Source organism: Mesocricetus auratus, unplaced genomic scaffold (assembly GCF_017639785.1).
Source record: "Mesocricetus auratus isolate SY011 unplaced genomic scaffold, BCM_Maur_2.0 Super-Scaffold_100010, whole genome shotgun sequence".
Classification (NCBI taxonomy): Eukaryota; Metazoa; Chordata; class Mammalia; order Rodentia; family Cricetidae; genus Mesocricetus; species Mesocricetus auratus.
This window is the reverse complement of record NW_024429194.1, coordinates 7,385,710-7,404,025: the sequence shown is the minus strand read 5'-3', so window position 1 is coordinate 7,404,025 and position 18,316 is coordinate 7,385,710. Positions and strand designations below refer to the sequence as shown.

The 18,316-nt window shown below is 42.4% G+C and overlaps 1 protein-coding gene and 1 pseudogene across 4 annotated transcripts in view; both read right to left on the bottom strand.

Annotated features, from left to right (window-relative positions):
- Positions 1-18,316, bottom strand: part of Tmem232 (transmembrane protein 232) — a 239,260-nt gene that overhangs the window by 85,702 nt on the left and 135,242 nt on the right. The window lies entirely within an intron of this gene.
- On the bottom strand, positions 9,022-13,851 carry LOC106021683 (annotated as a pseudogene).

Sequence of the window (18,316 nt, the reverse complement as noted above, 5' to 3'; positions counted from 1 at the left end):
CAAGCAAATGGGCCCAGGAAAGGAGCTGGAGTTATCTGACGAAATAGACTTCAAACCAAACATATCAAAAAAGAGTAGGAAGGAACTACATACTCATCAAAGAAAAAAAAAATCCCCAAAAAAGACTACCTTAGTTACACTCAGTTCTTCTGAAAACACCATCTCAAAGCCTCTGCTTGGAAGGAAATATTTGAGAAAATAGTGTTTTAAAACCAAGGATCTAAGGTTCAACGTTAAGATGCTAAAATTAAAGAACTAGACAATATTTATTCAAAGTACAAGGAAATAGGAAAATAAAGACTAGATAGTACTTTTAAAATACTACAAAATGGGATAATGAGACCAAATACTTGGTCACAATAGCTACTCCTTAAGTCCATGGGTTAGGTTAGTGTGTGCTTTCCCTAAAGTGGAGGACTCCAAACTCATTAAAGCATCATGGAGCTGGAATGGCCAACTAGAAAGAAAAATAACCAGACAATTATAGTAATTATATTCAATATAATAAGTGAATTATGAAACTGCAAGCTTGCATCTAGCACTAAAAACAGTCCTTTCCTTACACAAGGAACTTCCCACCACTTTCCTAAAATCCTCATGAACTGGTAAAAATGTAAGCCATAAAATGTTGTGCGGAATTTGCAAAGCCTCCTACATTTCTTCAGAAGCTTTTGTTTTACTTCAACGATGCATTTATCCATGGTAACTTCTAAATTGCTTCCACTGAAGAAAGTGGCATTCTTTCTATCCTTTTCAGGCTCTAGCAAAAACAAATGGTGTGAAAACATGTTTCTCTCCATGCTCTGGAACAGTGAATAACTGCTCGCCATTGTCCTAATAGACACACTGAAGAGGCCTTGTAGACGCAGAGCATAGCCTAATTCACTGAACCCTTTGAATACAAAGCACTGGCGCCCCACCTATTAATTAGGGTCTCCTTCTAAAGGAACCATAAGAGGAAAGTAGAATGTAAACAGTAATTAGACCCATCTTAACTAATCAGTACACTATGTCCTCAGGACCACATCCTAGAACCCTTAAGAGGGAGTTGAAATGACATTTTAAATATAATCAGGGATTAAAACTTTTGAGTGCCCATATTCCAAAAGTGACAGCATAGCTTTTCGTGAGACAAATTTATTTCACAGAGGTGTAGCTTAAGAGTTCCACCTTAAGCAGTACAGGTCATCTTTTTAACAGTGCTTCTGTGAGTTGTGATTTAGAGAAACGAGAAATGACTTCATTCCAAATAGCCCTAAATGAAGAGTTTCCCCCATTGAAAATCCATTCCATAGGGTCAGTAGATAATGGACTACCAAGATCCTCTTTAAAAATTTAAGTAACTGCGAAGGAAAGATGTCATGGAGACATTATAAGTGACTGCTTCCAAAACAACCAACAGAGTGTGTTGAGGCGTAAGAAGACTTGACTTGTGGGAAGCTGCCGCCATCGGAGGAGAAACGAGGGAGTCTGACAGTCATCGGGGGACAGGTTCCAGCTTATTCCTATTGCGCTCTAATACAGTTCTACTGAATTATTCTACAAGTAGTAGAGAGGCCTGAGATACTCAAGTGAGAACCAACGTCACTGTCAAAGTAAAGATGCTCCCAGTTTATCATTGGACATTCTGTGATAAGAAGAATGCATAACTGCCACAGAAATAGTTGGACTTATTACCGTCATTAAGATAGTAAATATAATTGCACAGACATGAATAATTATTAAGACGTAAAATATTTTGAGAATATTGATAGCTTTTATGGATTTAGTCTTCACCATAAACTCCATTTAAACAAAACAAATTAATGATACAAGAACCTTTAGTAAATAAACTATCCAAATTAAAGGCCAAATTCAACAGTTTGACCTTTCAGGATTATTTTCAGCTAAGAATAGTAACTCTTTTTTTTTTAAGTATTCTCTATCTTTCCTATTATTCCAATGACTTGGTCAAATGTTGCCCTCATCAGGCCAGAAGTGGTTTACCAGTGAATTTCAGCTGGCATGAACTGAACTTGTCACTCATTGAAAGGAAGAGCTCTGGCAGAGAAAATTCTGTAGATAATTAGTATAAACCCAGGTCAACTCGAAGACTAGTTTTAATTTTGAAAGGGAAATAGGGTAAGAGAAATGTCATTCAGCTCAGCTATCACCTTCAGGCCACAATCCTTGCTTTTATGGGTAAATTAGTGTTGTCACCCCGCCCCTGGTTAGAATCACTTCCCTCTGTCCTCTGAGTAAAACTGAAGGTGTTAGTTCAAACTTAAGAACCCCGCCTAGCCTGGGACAGCGATGGCATCGCATCGCCTTCCTTCCCACGGCTCTCTCGTTGCGGGGCTGGCGCACCAATCACCTTGTTCATGACCACGCACGGTGATCTTTCTCCTTGTGGGCCTCATGTGGGCCGTGACCTGGTCAAGGGTCTCTGCCCACACAATCTCCGAGGCAGGGCTGATCAGGTCCCCACCTAGTTGTTCCCTCCCTAGAGAGATCTTTCCTGGGTGTCTAAAGTAGAGATCTGCATTTTCCAATTTTATTGTCCCGCGAATTCCAGCAACCTGGACCTCATCTGCTTACTGAGTCGTCTGTCTCTTGTGCATATTAGATTACTGTCTAGGTGAACCTGGCGAGTTTGTTCTAAATCCTGTGACGTTTCTCGCCACCCGTCTCTGGCACACAACGCTGTGCATGGCGCAGGGGGATTTCAGTCCTGTTTAGCTTTCCCTCGTTTTTACCGATAGCCGAAGGCTTAACAAGGGTCCCCCTGACTGCTGAGCCAACTGTCCTGGCTGACATGTTATTTTGTTTTCCTCTTGGATCGGGTAGAAATGCATGGAAAATTGACTACATTTTAGAAATATCTGGAAACCAAACTGTGGGAGCATCCAATGGACTGAGTAAGGGACATAAATGAAATAGTGGAAGATGGTTCCCACCCCCGAGGAGACAGAGACATGAATTTGCTAACTGCTGAAAAAGTAATGGGCATGAGTGGGGGTGAGGGAGACAGAGACATCCTCAGTTTTGTGTACACTAAATCTGAAGTGTTTATATATTCATTTCAATGATGATAAAATGGTGGCTGAGTAGCTGAGTATAAAAAAGAAAAGTAAAATCCGGCTAGGAGACCACTGGAGCATGAACGAAAATCACCAATATTGGAAACCTTCCCCACGGGTGACCTGAGTGACATACGCCACCCTTCACCTGCTCCCGACACACACACTCTCTGAGTTCAGACGTGAGTGTGCACAGAAATCCTATGCTCTTCGCCTGCTCGGTGTTTCTGTTCCCCTCCGTTCTTTCCCTTGGTTTTCATGGATCTACTATCCTAGCTTTGTAATGGAGAACAGACCCTAAATTTCACTGCTGGATTCACAGTAGCGATTCTCCTTCACCTCGCTTTCTAACTTTAGAGACATTAACCTATGTGTTTGCCAAATGACTGAGCATTAAACGGAGCTGTGCGACCTCCTTAAAGAAAAGTGATGCCTTTGGCTTTTCCATACCTAAGGAGGTGACCCTTAAGATTGTGTTCTATCAGAGGATAATTGATGTTCTGCGTGTTCCATTCTTGTTATCGTCCTCCTATTAGATGTTTGCAAGCCAAAGAACATGTTCCTTTGGATAACTTAGCAATTTATCCTGAACCAATCAGGTCATTTGCAAACATGGCACAGCGTGTCTGTGTTCAGCCATAAAGGAAAATAGTTGTCTATTTATAGATACAGCAATTGTATTAGTACGACTTTAATTCATTACTGTGAGTTTCTGCACAATTTTCATCACACTTGTGGTAGGAATTATGCAATCCTCTATTAAAACTGTCTTTTAAGAGGAAGAGCTACGGAATGCCAATTATAACAAAAAAATATGGAGAAAATGTTTTAACACAGTTGCCTGAGCAGAGCAGTGTGGGTTCCTTGTACATCTTTATTGTTGAGATTTCAAAGAGAGAAGCTAACTCTGAGGGAGAAATGTGCAAAACTGAAGCATTTACGATATTAAGACATCTAACTGTATCAGTCAGAGTTCTACCTGGAGGCAGAAGGGAGCGAGGCAACTTCAGGTGATTAGGAAGGATGGAAAAGCCAGTCAGAAAGCAAATCTCCTGTTCTAATCTGAAGGATTAAGATCCAGGAAGCCTACCATTTAAATTCCAGGCTATGGAGGGAGGTGTCAAAGCTCCAAGACAGGTGTATATTTCACTTTCAGTTTGACTCAAGAAGCCTGAAGGAGTTTCTGTCCAAGCTCACACACTTGGAAGCAGATGTTCTTATGCACAAAGGCTGGTCTTTGTCCTAGTCACTACATTTGAACCTCTCAAGCGAGGAAGACAATCTCTTCCCCTCAGTCTATCAATTCATACATTCCCATCACCAACAGCACTGTCACAGACATTGCAAGATGAGTGTTTGGTGGCATAGCTAGACATCAATGGAATTCCCATCACCAACAGCACTGTCACAGACATTGCATGAAGTGTGTTTGATGGCATAGCTAGACATTGATGGCTCAAACATGATACATGAAACCAGCCATCTCGTTGCCACATAATTGTGATCACATACTTATTTTTATGCAGCTATTCCAAAGAAATTAACAAAATTGATGGTAGTTCCTTTTCTTGTATACTAATTCTTTTCCCTGAACACTTACTTCAAGCCTTATAATATTACTATAATTGTATGAAATTAAGAGAGTTTTCTCCAAATGAGACTGTAGCTGGAGTTTCTTTCAGTCTGGTCCCACAGCCGATTAGCCCCAAATAAGCACACAGAGACATATCAATTATAAACTGTTTGGTCAATGGCTTAGGCTTCTTACTGGCTAGCTCTCTCTTAACTATTAACCCATTTCTATTAAACTATGTATTGCCACGAGGCTGTGTCTTAACCATAATCTGACTTGTTACTCCTCTAGGCAGCTACATGGCTTCTTTCTCATGGCCTCTCTCTGTGTCCTTTGCCATAATTCTCCTCCTCTGGTATCCCCACCTATAGTTCCTGCCTGGCTACTGGCCAATCAGTGTTTTATCCATCAACCAATAAGACAAACATATACACAGACAATTCAAAGAAAATATTCCACCATCTATCCTATCTAAAGTTTTATATGCAACTTATCTTTTACCATAACTAAGGAAAACCATAACCATAAACACCTCATTCAACAGGTAGCATGCAGCCACAATTAAAGATGAGGGGTGTTTCACTGACAGTGAGACCTGCTCAGCCACTGGACATGTAGGCACTGAGCAAATTCCACTTGTGATGAGTGCAAACCCCTGTGGAGTCGGGTGAATTACAGGCGTCTTTAACTGTGAGAAAGAGAACAAAATGCCTTGAGCACTCGGTGTGCTTCCTCTTAGATAAGTACATTCTTTCTACAATATAATGCTCTGTCTTTACACCCTTTTCAAAAAGGAATTCGTTTTCTCCATCACAGCTTCCAGCCAAATGACCATTGTCTTTGGCTTGCTAATTTGTCATCCTTCTGAGCACCTCATGCCAAGTAATAAAGCTGACTAGAGGGGCCATCCTTACTGATTTCTGGGAGAGAACTGAACAAATTTATAGTGAAACTACTCAGCGACTCCATCTTGTTCTAGGTGCAATGTTAGCCGACTCCTAGTAACCAGAACTTGAGAGATTTTTCACTGTTTTCACATTGGACTGATCAATAGACAGTGCACGAAACTGAACAAGAGAAGTCAAAGGAGGCCCGAGGCTCCCTTTGTGTGACTGTCTCTTCTGATGCACGTGCTCGTCACAGCCCCCCTTACTTCAGACGCTGTGCTTAGCTTGGGCTGATTGCTCGGCCAGCTGTGTTTGGGGTTCTGCATGACAGCAGCCGCGGCGTGATGACTGGAGACAGCAAGGATGGAGCTTTTGGAAGGATTTCTAAAAGCGAGTGTAGGACTTTGTTAATAGATTCTGGAAACCCAAGTATTCAGCTGTTTCTACCGCTCCTGCCTCTTCCAAGCCAAAACAAGAAAGGTCTTAAGGCTGTGTAAATCAACTCACACTCAACCAGAGTGTCTCAGAAGCCACCTCAGAGAACGCCAGCATAGAAAGTGCAGGAGTAGGGTCCCAGGTTCTCACAGAGAGGTTAGTTGTCCACTAAGGTCGATGGAGTATATCACCTCACTGACTCGGCAGCCTTGCTTCTCCCAGCCGAATAAAATTCTGCTGTGGACACTGGTGCAACGTGGACCCCATCATTCACATTCCTTCTCTCCTGTATTTTATGTATTGGTAGAAGGTGAACATTAATGGAATGGGACGAAAAGGCATTCTGTGAGGGAATAGCAGATATAGTTTGTAAATTGCATGGCCTTCGGTAAAAGGTTCTTAACAGGTCCCCCGATGGCTGCAACCCAAGCTATTTCTAACCCAGAAGGAAAAGAAGGTAGAACAATCACCATGTCACACTGTTCCCTTGTGGTTCACTTATCCCTCTCTCCATCTTAATGACAGTATGATAATAGGTGGTTGATTTGTTAGCCAGTCATGCTCAGAATGCTTAGATTGCGTCTGACAACACTGGTTTGCTTACATAAATGTTTTAGTAAAATTTTGATGCTTAAGGTAGTCTTTCTCCCTTGAATACTTTTACATTAAAAAAAACAGAAAGAAAAACACTTGACATTAATTCTGACTCAACAAGACTCAGGTTAGTGAACTATTGTGGATTGCCAAGAACTGAGTGACATGTCACTTCAGAAATGATGGGTGCTTAGCAATTACTGATCTCATATTGCACTGACAGTCTTGGCACCAAAAGTGGAAGCTGTTCAGAATGATAAATGGATATGACAATTTATTAAAGATCAAAGGCACGATTAGCATTGGGTACAGATGCATCCATTTAGAAAGGGCAAGGGAGAAGGAAAACAAAATCAAAGAAAGAAAGATGATTTAAAATGTAGGGATTTAAACTTAGAAATGAAAGGCACATCTGTAGTACACATTATATTTTTAAATGCAGAAATTCTAGAAATTTAGCAGCAGTGTACCTTGGAGGTAAGGAAGGCATGTGTGAGACACAATTCTAATAGCTTCACAACTTCTTCTACCCATCTCCTGAGTGAGTCTCCCCTTTCTTCTTTCCGGTCGCTGGCATATGCTGCCGTGTGCTAAGGCCCCTGATTAGAATGCAGTCCTAGCCATGGTCTGGCTAATTTCAGGGCCGAGTTTCCCTCTCTCAAATGAAGATGGAGGACATGGAGCAGTAGAACTAAAAGAGCTGTGGGACAAGGCAATTCCCCCAACCACGTGGCTCTGTGGCATTTCTACCGAAACAATTAAGAGAAGAGACACACTGATGTTCTTAATGGCACATGTAATTAACAAATCTTATACGTAATCACTATGGGATACTATTAAACTTAAAAGAACAATGAAATCATGCCAGGGGTGGTGGCGCTTGCCTTTAGTCCCAGAACTCAGGGGGCAGAGGTAGGTGGATCACTGTGAGTTCAAGAACATCCTGGTCTGCATACTGAGTTCAAGGACAGCCAGGGCTACATAGTGAGATACTGTCTTCTGAAGGAAAGTGTGTGTGTGTGTGTGTGTGTGTCAGAGAGAGAGAGAGAGAGAGAGAGAGAGGGAGAGAGAGAGAGAGAGAGAGAATCATGAACCTTGCAGGTAAATGGATGGAACTAGAAAAGATGACACTAAGTGAGACAACCCACAAGACAACTGTCACAAGCTCTCTCTCACTTGGAATCCCCGGCCCCAAAGCTCTCTGTGTGAGTACACAGCCTGCAGTGACTATACAAACCAGCAAAGTGCCAGGGGACATTGCAGGGAGAACAACAGAAAAGGGAATAGCAGGGCACAGCTGATCTGCAGAGTAAATGGGGAAAGGGGGGGCTCTAGTTAGGAAGAGGGAGGAAAAAAGCACAGACTGAGGGAGGAGGGTAAAATAACGGCAAGAATGTCTGAAAACTCCTGAAAAATCATACTACTAACTATCCACCTAAGAATGCCAAAAATATGTATAGATTTGTGTATAAATACACACACACACACACACACACACACACACACACACACACACTACCTTAAATGGAAATTTCCCATCTGGGCTGACAATGCTCCCCCAAGACACAAGGACAATCTTGAAAGTCCCGACACAAGGTATGAAAGCCCTCCTTTGAGCTGTCAGTCAGGGTTGTACACAAGTCTCCCGGTGTATTATAGGATGCTACAGTTGCCCTCAGTTGACCCCCAGAGTTGAAAGTCCCTACTGTTGAAGACATCATATACTTCAGACACAGGGCCCAGAGGCCCCTCTGGTGGTTTGAGCAGGGTACATACGTTTGAATACTTGGTCATTAGGGAATGGTGCTCCTTCAGAGAGATTGGGAGGTGTGACCTTGTTGGAGTAGGTGTGGCTTTGTTGGAGGAAGCTTGTCACTGTGGAGGCGGGCTTTGGAGTCTCTTTCACTTAAGCTTCACTCAGTGTCACAGTCCATTTCCCGTTGCCTTCTGATCAAGACATAGCCAGCACCACGTCTGCCTGCATACCGCCAAGTTCCCCACCAGGGTGATAATGGACTAAACCTCTGAAACTGTAAGCCAGCCCAATTCATTGTTTCCTTTTTAAGAGTTGCCATGGTCGGCTGGGCGGTGGTGGTGCATGCCTTTAATCCCAGCACTCGGGAGGCAGAGGCAGGCGGATCTCTGTGAGTTCGAGGCTGGGCTGGACCGACAGCCTCCAAACAATACAGAGAAACCCTGTCTCGTAAAAACCAAAAAAAAAAAAAAAGAGTTGCCATGGTCATGGTGTCTCTTCACAGAGAAAGAAATCTTAGCCAAGACACCGAGTGTCTCTCTATCTTCATGTTCCCTGCCAATCTGTATGTAGAATTGCCAGCTCCTTCCCTGGCGCCATGTCTGTCTTCATGTCACCATGCTTCCTGATAATGGACTAAACCTCTGAAACGGTAAGCCAGCCCCAATTAAATGCTTTCCTTTGTAAGAGTTGCCATGGTCATGGTGTCTCTTCACAGCCTTAAAAGCTTCTTGTATCCCGCAACTTGACAACGTTATCTAGAGTCTGAAGTCAGCTGTTCATGGTAGGAGACTACTGATGTTACCCAGCCCATATGTGGGGTGAGGGAAGTGACACAAAAGAGCCATCTTTAGTTCAGGGACCCCACAGTCTGAAGTGCCTATCTGTGCTGCCAGGTGCCAAACGTTTACAAAGGGGAGAATAGGGACTACACTTTATTTCCTGTCAAAGTTGACTAATGACAACCAGACTCAACATCCCACACTCTGTGTGATCCCAAGATGCACTGCAGATTTCTTCAGTATCTGACCAAAGAACTGAGCAGATTGTTTCTGTGTGGCCAGAGAAGGTCACCAAGGGAGTGCTCGCTAGCCCCAATTTCTCTGTGTTGCTTCTTTCTTGGCCGATTTGTGGATTCTTCCATTTCGTCTTCTTCATCGGCAGTGACTGTAGACCAGATCTTTAGCATCTTATCCCAAGAGCCACTCCAAAATTTAGTTCCTGAATTTCAGGCAGCTATGGAATCCATACTCTCAGCATGACTTCGGCAATGGTGTGGGGCTTGCCCTTTGTTCCCCTCTACATTCCATTCCCATAAGACCCACTGAGGTACCCAGTAATAAGCAGGACAAACTGTCCTTTTTCACCCAAGTCACATCCCCCACAACATTTGTAGGTCATACAGTTGCCATTATTGACTTTCCTTCCAAGGACCAGATCTGAGACGTCTTATCATAAGAACCAGACAGGGTCCTATTCTTTGCCCCTTTAATGGAGCTGATCCAGCCACCCTGGAACATGAATTGCTCTGGTTGAGGTGCAATACATCCATTTTGCCATGTATTCTAGTTCAACAACCTCTTCCGAAGAGATGTCTTCCACTTCCATGAGTTTGACCAAGGTCATTGGGAGAAACTGATAAGGAAATTGAGCTTGACATATTTGTGGAGCTCATGTTTGGCCTCCAGCAGTTTGTTGATGATGTTACTAAGATCGGCAACTTCAAGAGATGGTAGGAATTGAGAAAGGAACATCGTCTACAATGTATTTCCTGTTCCCAGTGTAGAAACATGCCTAGAGTTGTGCCTCGGTGGAAAGTACACATGAGAGAAAAGAGGGAAGTTTGGAAAAGAAGATCTGGGTCCCCTGGTGATGAGGGTAGGGGGAGGAAGGTGGCCTCAGCAGGTGATCTGATGCAGACCTATGATAAGACTGGGGGCTTAGGGAGTGGTGATGATCTGCGATTAGTCTACCTGCTTCCCTCTCAATGTTCTCAGTGTGGAAATCTTCTCATGAAGCAGACACATCGCTTCTTGGGGAGTATATATGCCTGAGATTCCAATGACTCCATGATGCCCCCTGCACTCACTGAACAGAAGGTGCTGCCCAGAGGTGTTGAGGAGGAAGATTCTGTCACCGCCTGGGTGGTCTTGGATATTTTAATCAGTACTGTGCTTAAGGTAATCATGGGCTTCTGTGCTTTTTCCTTCAGATTTTTATAAGTTTCCATGGATTTTTCTCCCAGTCTCTGCTCTTTCTAAGGTGTGGTTCACCATTTTATATCATAGTCCTTCTTCCAGACACTGAAAGGTAGCATTCCTCAAAATCCCATCCTATCCCTGCTGTCCACCCTACCCAGTGCTTTCTGCCAAGGCAACGTTCCTTCCGCCCATGCCTTCAACCACCACTTCATTCACAGCCCACACTTCCTTCCTGCACTGCAGAACTGTGAAATTCACTGCCCACTTGACACTTCTACTGAGAAAATGTAAAAAAGAAAGAAAGAAAGAAAGAAAGAAAGAAAGAAAGAAAGAAAGAAAGAAAGCACTTCCTTCAGCATGTTCCAAAGCAAACTTCTGTCTTCTCTGCCCCAGTCACACCTCACTGTCTTCCTTCCCTCTTTGACTGGAGCCCCTTTGGACTGGTTGCTATAATATTCTCTCTCTCTCTGTCTCTCTCTCTGTCTCTCTCTGTCTCTCTCTGTCTCTCTGTCTCTCTCTCTCTCTCTCACACACACACACATACATACACATCTGTTACTTTTGTTGTTGTTGTTTTTTTCGAGACAGGGTTTCTCTGTATTGTTTTGGAGGCTATCGGTCCAGCCCAGCCTCGAACTCACAGAGATCCGCATACCTCTGCCTCCCGAGTGCTGGGATTAAAGGCGTGCGCCACCAACACCCGGCTACTTTTTCTTTAAATATCAAAATCTTTCTGCCTCCTTCCTCTGTTTTGACCAGTGAAATGTATATGTTCACATTGTTTATAGAATCAATTATGCACAATCCCAGGTGTGACCATAATCACTTTTTTTGTTATACAAATCTCTCTTCTACAAAGTAATTCCATATAACACATACATATAAAACCTCATAAATGTATATATCCAGTAGTGTATAATAAACACCTTATAATTAATTACTTCATAATTTCTTAAGAGTTCTCAACAATAAAAATATTATCATTGCCTTGTGTAAGACACATGCATGTTTAGAGATATTAACTTGCCCAGAATCCCCTAACTACAATACTTATTACCTTAGGACATGTCAGAAACACATTCTCACCTCTCCTTCTCCCCTCTGCTCTCACCTCTCTCCCTCTTTACTAGTTCTTGAACCCCTTTATCCTGTGACACATGAACCGACATTATCACTCTTTCATTTATTTAAGTGTTTTATCACCCTTTTCACCATTGGGACTTCCCTGTTCTCTCTCCTCTGCTTGCCATAGTGACTGCATCCTGAGACTGCCCCTCATTACCCCAGTGAAGGCTCTCATAAGCCTTCAAAAACACTCCTATCCCTCTGGAACATCATGGGGTACCAGGAACTCTCTTTCATCACATTCATTATTTCAGACATTGAGCATACATGCTTGGTTTCACATGTCTGGTTTTAATCGATATCTACCTTATAAATTTGATTTTGGTTCCCTTGGGAAAGAAATATGGCTATGCTATTACTTATTTTATCTGGGGCATCCATTAAATGACAATTGAAGAAGTATGTGTAAAGTGAGCTATTTGAGCACACCGTTTTGAATAAAATCTCCTGGGAAGATAATACTGGAAACACAAATGCTGATCTAGATGAGAGGCTGGCGGACATACCCCTGGCTATGGCTTATTTTCTCTTAACTCTGTGGTACGTTTCCTTATTATGTGGCGCTGCACACGATGCCTGTCTATAGAGGTATTCAACTGGTGCTTGTAAAGGACTACAACTCCTCATGAGAGTTCTGTTTTCTGCTTGCCATCTGCAGAAAGTGTCTTCTGTGGTAAATCTAGGTTCACTAAGCCTCATCTACCCTGGAAGGTAGGCAGGGTCTTACTCAGTTTGCCCTCATATCAAATACCTGACTCTATCAGGCATTTAAACGAAGGAGAAGAGATTGACTCCATGACTCTATCAGGCATTTAAACGAAGGAGAAGAGATTGACTCCTGTAAATTGTTGGCTTCATGTTTTCTGAGAGCTCAGAAAGTGGAGCAATGGTAAAAATTTGATTACTGTCATATCCAAGCTTTCATCCTAACCAAGCAGGTAATAAATGCTTGTCAACTACTATAGAAACATTTTACAACAAAATGAATACTGCCCTTTTTTTGACAGCTCAAAGAGCATATGAGAAATAAAACACAGAACAAAACATGTGGATTTTGTTTTCTGTCACATAATTTTGTTGTCATTTTGATTCTAGTTAATCTGCATTTAAAATGTGGAATGCTTTCTGTCTCACTGATATCATTTTAATACTTGTGTCGCACTGGAAATCCTACAACACATCATGCCACCTTTAATGATGAGTTCGTGGGGTGCTAGTTGTTTTGAAGGCAGACGTCTATGATAAAAAGTGGAAACTAAAGTATATCATGATCCCACTGATGCAAAACAAAAGTTCCTGCTGAGATCAAGGCTCTGTTCCAGAAATTCAAACAGGGACGGATCGTGTCTGTAACAAAGACAGGGAGGATCACCTTCAAGACAAGATCGTGGGTAATGTTGACATGTGCAACGAAAATGGACAAAGAGAGCAGTTTTTATCCACTGGGTTTCGCCTCATAGCTCTTTAATATCAACAGGATAAAATAAAGAATTAGTGCTATATCAATCTGCAGAACTACAGAGAAAACAAAAAAACAAAGTCAACCCGTGTGGTGGGAGACAACTGTACATGTTATAATGGATTGGTACCTTACACAAAGAACTATAGGCAACTGAGAAAACCTGGGAGCAGTAGAGGTGTCCTCTTAGGGAAGAACACACCAGTTGTTTGTCCGGTGCCAAAGGGTCAGCCTTGAAAATATACATACATGTAACATTATATGGACTCAACATGTTGTGTTGAGGAAAATATATGTATATACAAATACATATGCATGTAGTAACAACTAAATTTTTTAAAAGGCCATGGATTTGAAGGAGAGTAGGGAGGATAGTATGGGAGGCTTGGAGGAAGAAAGAGATAAATGTTGTAATCAGATTATAGTCTCAAAAACAAAGAAGTAAAGGGTTAATACCCAAACTATGTAAGGAACTCCTACAATCCAGCAACAAAGCATTTCTTGCAAACTGAAGCAAACTTTATCATTGGCAAAGACAATCTAAAGACATTCTTCTGACAAGTCATTCAAATGGCCAGCGTGGGTATAGAAAGATGTTCAGTGTCACTAGTCAAGTCTCTGGTCCACGCCACACAGATAAGTGTGTGAGGTGAAGATAAAAGAGCACAGTCATAGACTGGAGAGACGGCTCAGCGGTTAGGAGCACTTGCTGCTCTCCCAGAGGACCCAAGGTTTCAGCACCGCGGTTGGGTGACTCACCGGCATCTGTAGCTCCAGCTCCAGGGGATTTGGCGCCCTCTCCTGGCCGCCACAAAAAATTTTTTAAAGTCTGCAAAAAGATCCCGATTACTGGAATGTATCCAAAGAGGGCTAAAAAGAACAGTATGCTGAAGAATTATTGTACTCCAAGCCTCCAGAAGTTTTTAACACTTCACGTGATTAATGTGAAATAATAATTGGTTTCTTATTACTCAAATATTTCATAGGAGATGAAGAAGTAAAAACCATTCTCCGAAGAAACGCTGCATGTTCTTTATTTCCCTCCAGACAGCGCCAGCGACCAGCAATGGTGGCTACTGACGTCTCCATCTTCTTTTCCCGTAATAGGTCTGCTCAGCAGAACCACTGTGGCTAATATCCAGTATTATTTTGGTAGGCTCTGGGATTAACTAAGAGAATGCTCCTGGGCAGGTCTGTGAACATTTCCAGGAAGGATTACCAGATACAGGAAGACCCTCTATCAGAGTGTGGACCCCTTTCGGTGCTTGGCCCAGATACAGAGATCTGAGCAGAAAGCCATGCTGTTCACTTGTCTGCACTGACTTCCGTGAGGGTGTCTGCTGCTGCTGCTTCCGTCCTCTGATGGCTTCCAGCTTCTTCAGCACTGCAGTAACTGAAAACAAGAGACTCTTCATGAATCTTCCAGGCTTTCAGTGCTGGGCTGAGATTGTTGAAGCATTTGACTCCACGGAGTTAAGAGTTTTCAACCTCTCCAGTGTACAGATGCCCACTGTTGAACTACCTAGCCCTTACCATGTAAGCCATGCTACCGAGTCTCCCCTACTATATATGTGGTCTATTGGTCTGGTTCCTGTAGAGAATTCTACCTGATACCGCTGTGAAAGCACACACACGTGCACCCCACACACACACACACACACTCATACAATGTGATGAAAACTAGATACAAGCTGCTTTTTAACCAGACAGTAGCAAGAGGAACATAATTTATAAAAACAAAACCATCATAACACTGTGTGTTATCTAGAGACTCCCAGCAAAAACATTAAGAAAATCTATTAATGACTGAAGAAGAAGATATGGAGCTAACACATCTGGGCACTTGGCTTACATTCTTCTTTCAGAACCAATCTGACTTCATCATACATTTCTTTTACAGGTTAAGCCCCTAAGGCTCAGAGAAGTTGGCTAACTGACTAGCACCAATCAGAAAGAAGCTGTCAGAAAACATAACTGATGCAATGTGTGACCATCAACGATTTTAAGGTTTTAAGTAATTATTACTTTTTAAATATTTATGTAATTTTCTGGGTATGAGTGTTTGATCAACAAACATATCTGTATGTACAGCATGTACATGCCTAGTGCCCACTGAGGTCAGAAGAGGGCATCAGATCACGCTACAACTGGAGTTAAGGACGGCTGTGAACCACTGTGTGGGTGCTGGGAACCAAACCCAGGTCCTCTGCAAAAAAAGAGACACTGAGTTATCTCTCGAGCTTCTTAAGTGATTATGATAACAGAATATCATTATAATTATTTTATTGTTTTAATATCTTACTGTGATGCCTGATTCATAAATTAATTTATATGTGTATATGCTGGTTGGTTTTTGTCAATTTGACAGAAACTAGAATTGTCTAGAAAGACGAAGCCTCAGCTGCAGAATTGCCCTCATCATGCTGGCTGTGAGCATATCTATGGGATGACTTCTTGACCGATTGATAAGGGCGGGTCTCACTGTGGGTGTTACTATCCCTAGGCAAGTGGTCCTAGGTTACACAAGCTGAGCAAGTCAGTGGGCAGCATCTCTTCCGTTTCTTCCTTTAGGTTCCTGCCTTGACTAACTTGATGAACCAAATAAGCCCTTTCTTCCCCAAAGCTGCTTATGGTTGGTGTTTTATCATAGCAACAGAAGCAAACTAAGACAGACAGACAGACAGACAATCATAGTATATATGGTGTGCTCTACTATCCTACCAACACTTTATGAATATCTAGTTCTAGGGCTGGAGAATGGCTAAGTGGTGGTGAGTACCTCCTACTCTTGTAGAAGACATGGATTTAGTTTCCAGCACCCATAACACATGGTTTTCAACTACCTGTAGCTCCAGTTCCAGGGAAGTGGACGCCCTCTGCCGTCTTCTTAGAGGATCCTGCACACATGTGGTGCAGACACACACAGTCATAAACACACACATAAAATAACAATGTCATTTTTTAAAAAGAGTGCCTTCCTATGCTTTGCTTTTGTTCCATTTTTAAATTTACTTTTAGTCATTTTAACCAACGATTATAGTATTGGCAGAAAAGTGGATACTCAGAGTAACCGAAGAAAACACAGAGCCTAGAGATAACCTCAAGAATCTACAAATGGCTGCTTGATGACCAAGATGCTCAAAACAACGTACTGGGAGAAAGACAGACTCTTGCTGGGAAGACTGCAGCCCGGCGTCAACAGGACGGAAGCCTGACCCTCCTGCTCAAAAGTAAATGCGTGCGTGAGAGACAGGATGCAGTGCCTGCGACTGTGAAAGCAGAGCAACAAATCCAGAAAAGCACTGTAAGACAAATGGTGTTGGCGATGGTCCTCTGGATTTGACCCTCAAAGCACAGACAACGAGGCAGAAATCAGGTGAATCAGACTTCATCAAACTGAGGCGTTTTCCCACGCAAGAGACATGAGCAGAAGACAGAAGCAGGGAGTATTTGCAGACTGTTCACCTGATAAAGGATTAATGCTCAGAACGATGTAAAGGACTTAAAAGGAAACTTTTTCCCCCAAAGAAGCAAGCAATCTAACTAAAATGTACTGATGGCCCAGACAGACACCGCGCAGGAGGTGAGACACAAATGGCCCACGGGTTCCTAAACACACACGGCATCATTAGCCACAGGAGAAACCGAAGCAAACCCAGTGAAGATGCCGCCTCACTCCACGAGAGCCGCTGTCATGAAGGCAAAGACCATCAAGTGCCGACCAGGGTGGAGAAAAGCGAACTCTCCCACTGCTTGTAGAAATGCGAACAGCGCCGCCAGGGAGGACCGCGTGGAAGTAAGCGCTTCAAACGCTTAAAAAGCGACGGTCCGGCTCGACCATCACTTCTAGATGTGAATCCAAACTATGAAGTGTACTATAGTACTATTCACATTAGCAAAGACATTGCAGAATCAACTCCGGCGTGCACACATGAATAGATGAGGAAAAACGTGGTCTCTGTACAGTAGGAGACTATTTACCATGAAGAAGGAGCTCATTCCCAGGGAAACGGGTAAATGGGAGGGGATACATGATCCTAAACTGACATTATTTTATCCGAGTGCAGAAGGGTGATGATTTAAGGTGAGGAAGCATGGGGGGAAGGGCGAAGGAAAGCTGGCTAACGGACACCCACGCACAGTCAGACAGGAGGAACAAGTTTTGATGTCCCACAGCACAATGGGATGTGTACAGTTCATAACGGGAAGTGTGTAGTCTTGTGGGCTTGCTTTTGTAAGTACCTGACTAACCTTAATTCTCTGGGATTCCCAGGTATGAACTTGACTAGAGTCCACTCTCCTGGTCAATATTAAATAAAGCTTGCTCTCATCAGACAATCATGGATTTTGTCTTTCTGTCTGCTGACAAACAAAGTCTTCACGCTACACTTTGGGCAACTAAGCATTATTAATGATAATTTTTTAAGTTACTATCTTCTTATTTTATTTATAACAGAAATTATGAATTTTCAGGTTCAAGGTGTAAGCACAGAAAATGTGCATTTTAGAAACTCAGACACAAAATATGAAAGGTAAGAAATGAAAGTTTCTTTTTTAAACTTAGATTCGGGGTTATAAATGTTCAGCCTTAAGGTAAACTTAAGATATTTCTATTGGCAAGGAGAGAAAAGGGAAAACACTGTACTTTGAAGTGGAAGGGTTTCTGTCTGCATTTTTTATGAAACAGCAAAGAGCCATAATGATATTTTTCCATTTTAAAAAGAATGCTAAGGGGCAAACAAAGCAAAAATACAAACACTGATATGTTCCACTAAGTTAGAAGAACCACCACCGCCCCCCAGTTTAACATGTAGAACCAAAATGATCAATTTCCTTTTGAGAAATTACATGAGAAATAGATTCTATAAATCACTGAAATAAAATGTGTTTATTAATGTATAAAAGATGGAAATTTTGAATAATTTATAAGCCAAAGCCACAAGTCTGTCTTCAGTTTTTGTGCTAAACATAGAGGTGGAAATACCTGTTTTAAGTCATTATCCACAGCAAATGATGCTTCAGCATGGAGGCTCCCAATATTTTCACACTGAAATCAGAGTGCTCTGTTGTGCTGAAGCAACCATCTTCACCTACTGTCTGGTCCCCAAGAAAATGAGGACAATTGGCTGAGGTGCCCATTGGCATATCAAAGTACATGCTTGCCCCCAGACCAAGCTCACTAGGTGCCTATGACTCCTCCCTGCTCCTCTCACCCCAGCTCCCTCTCCAA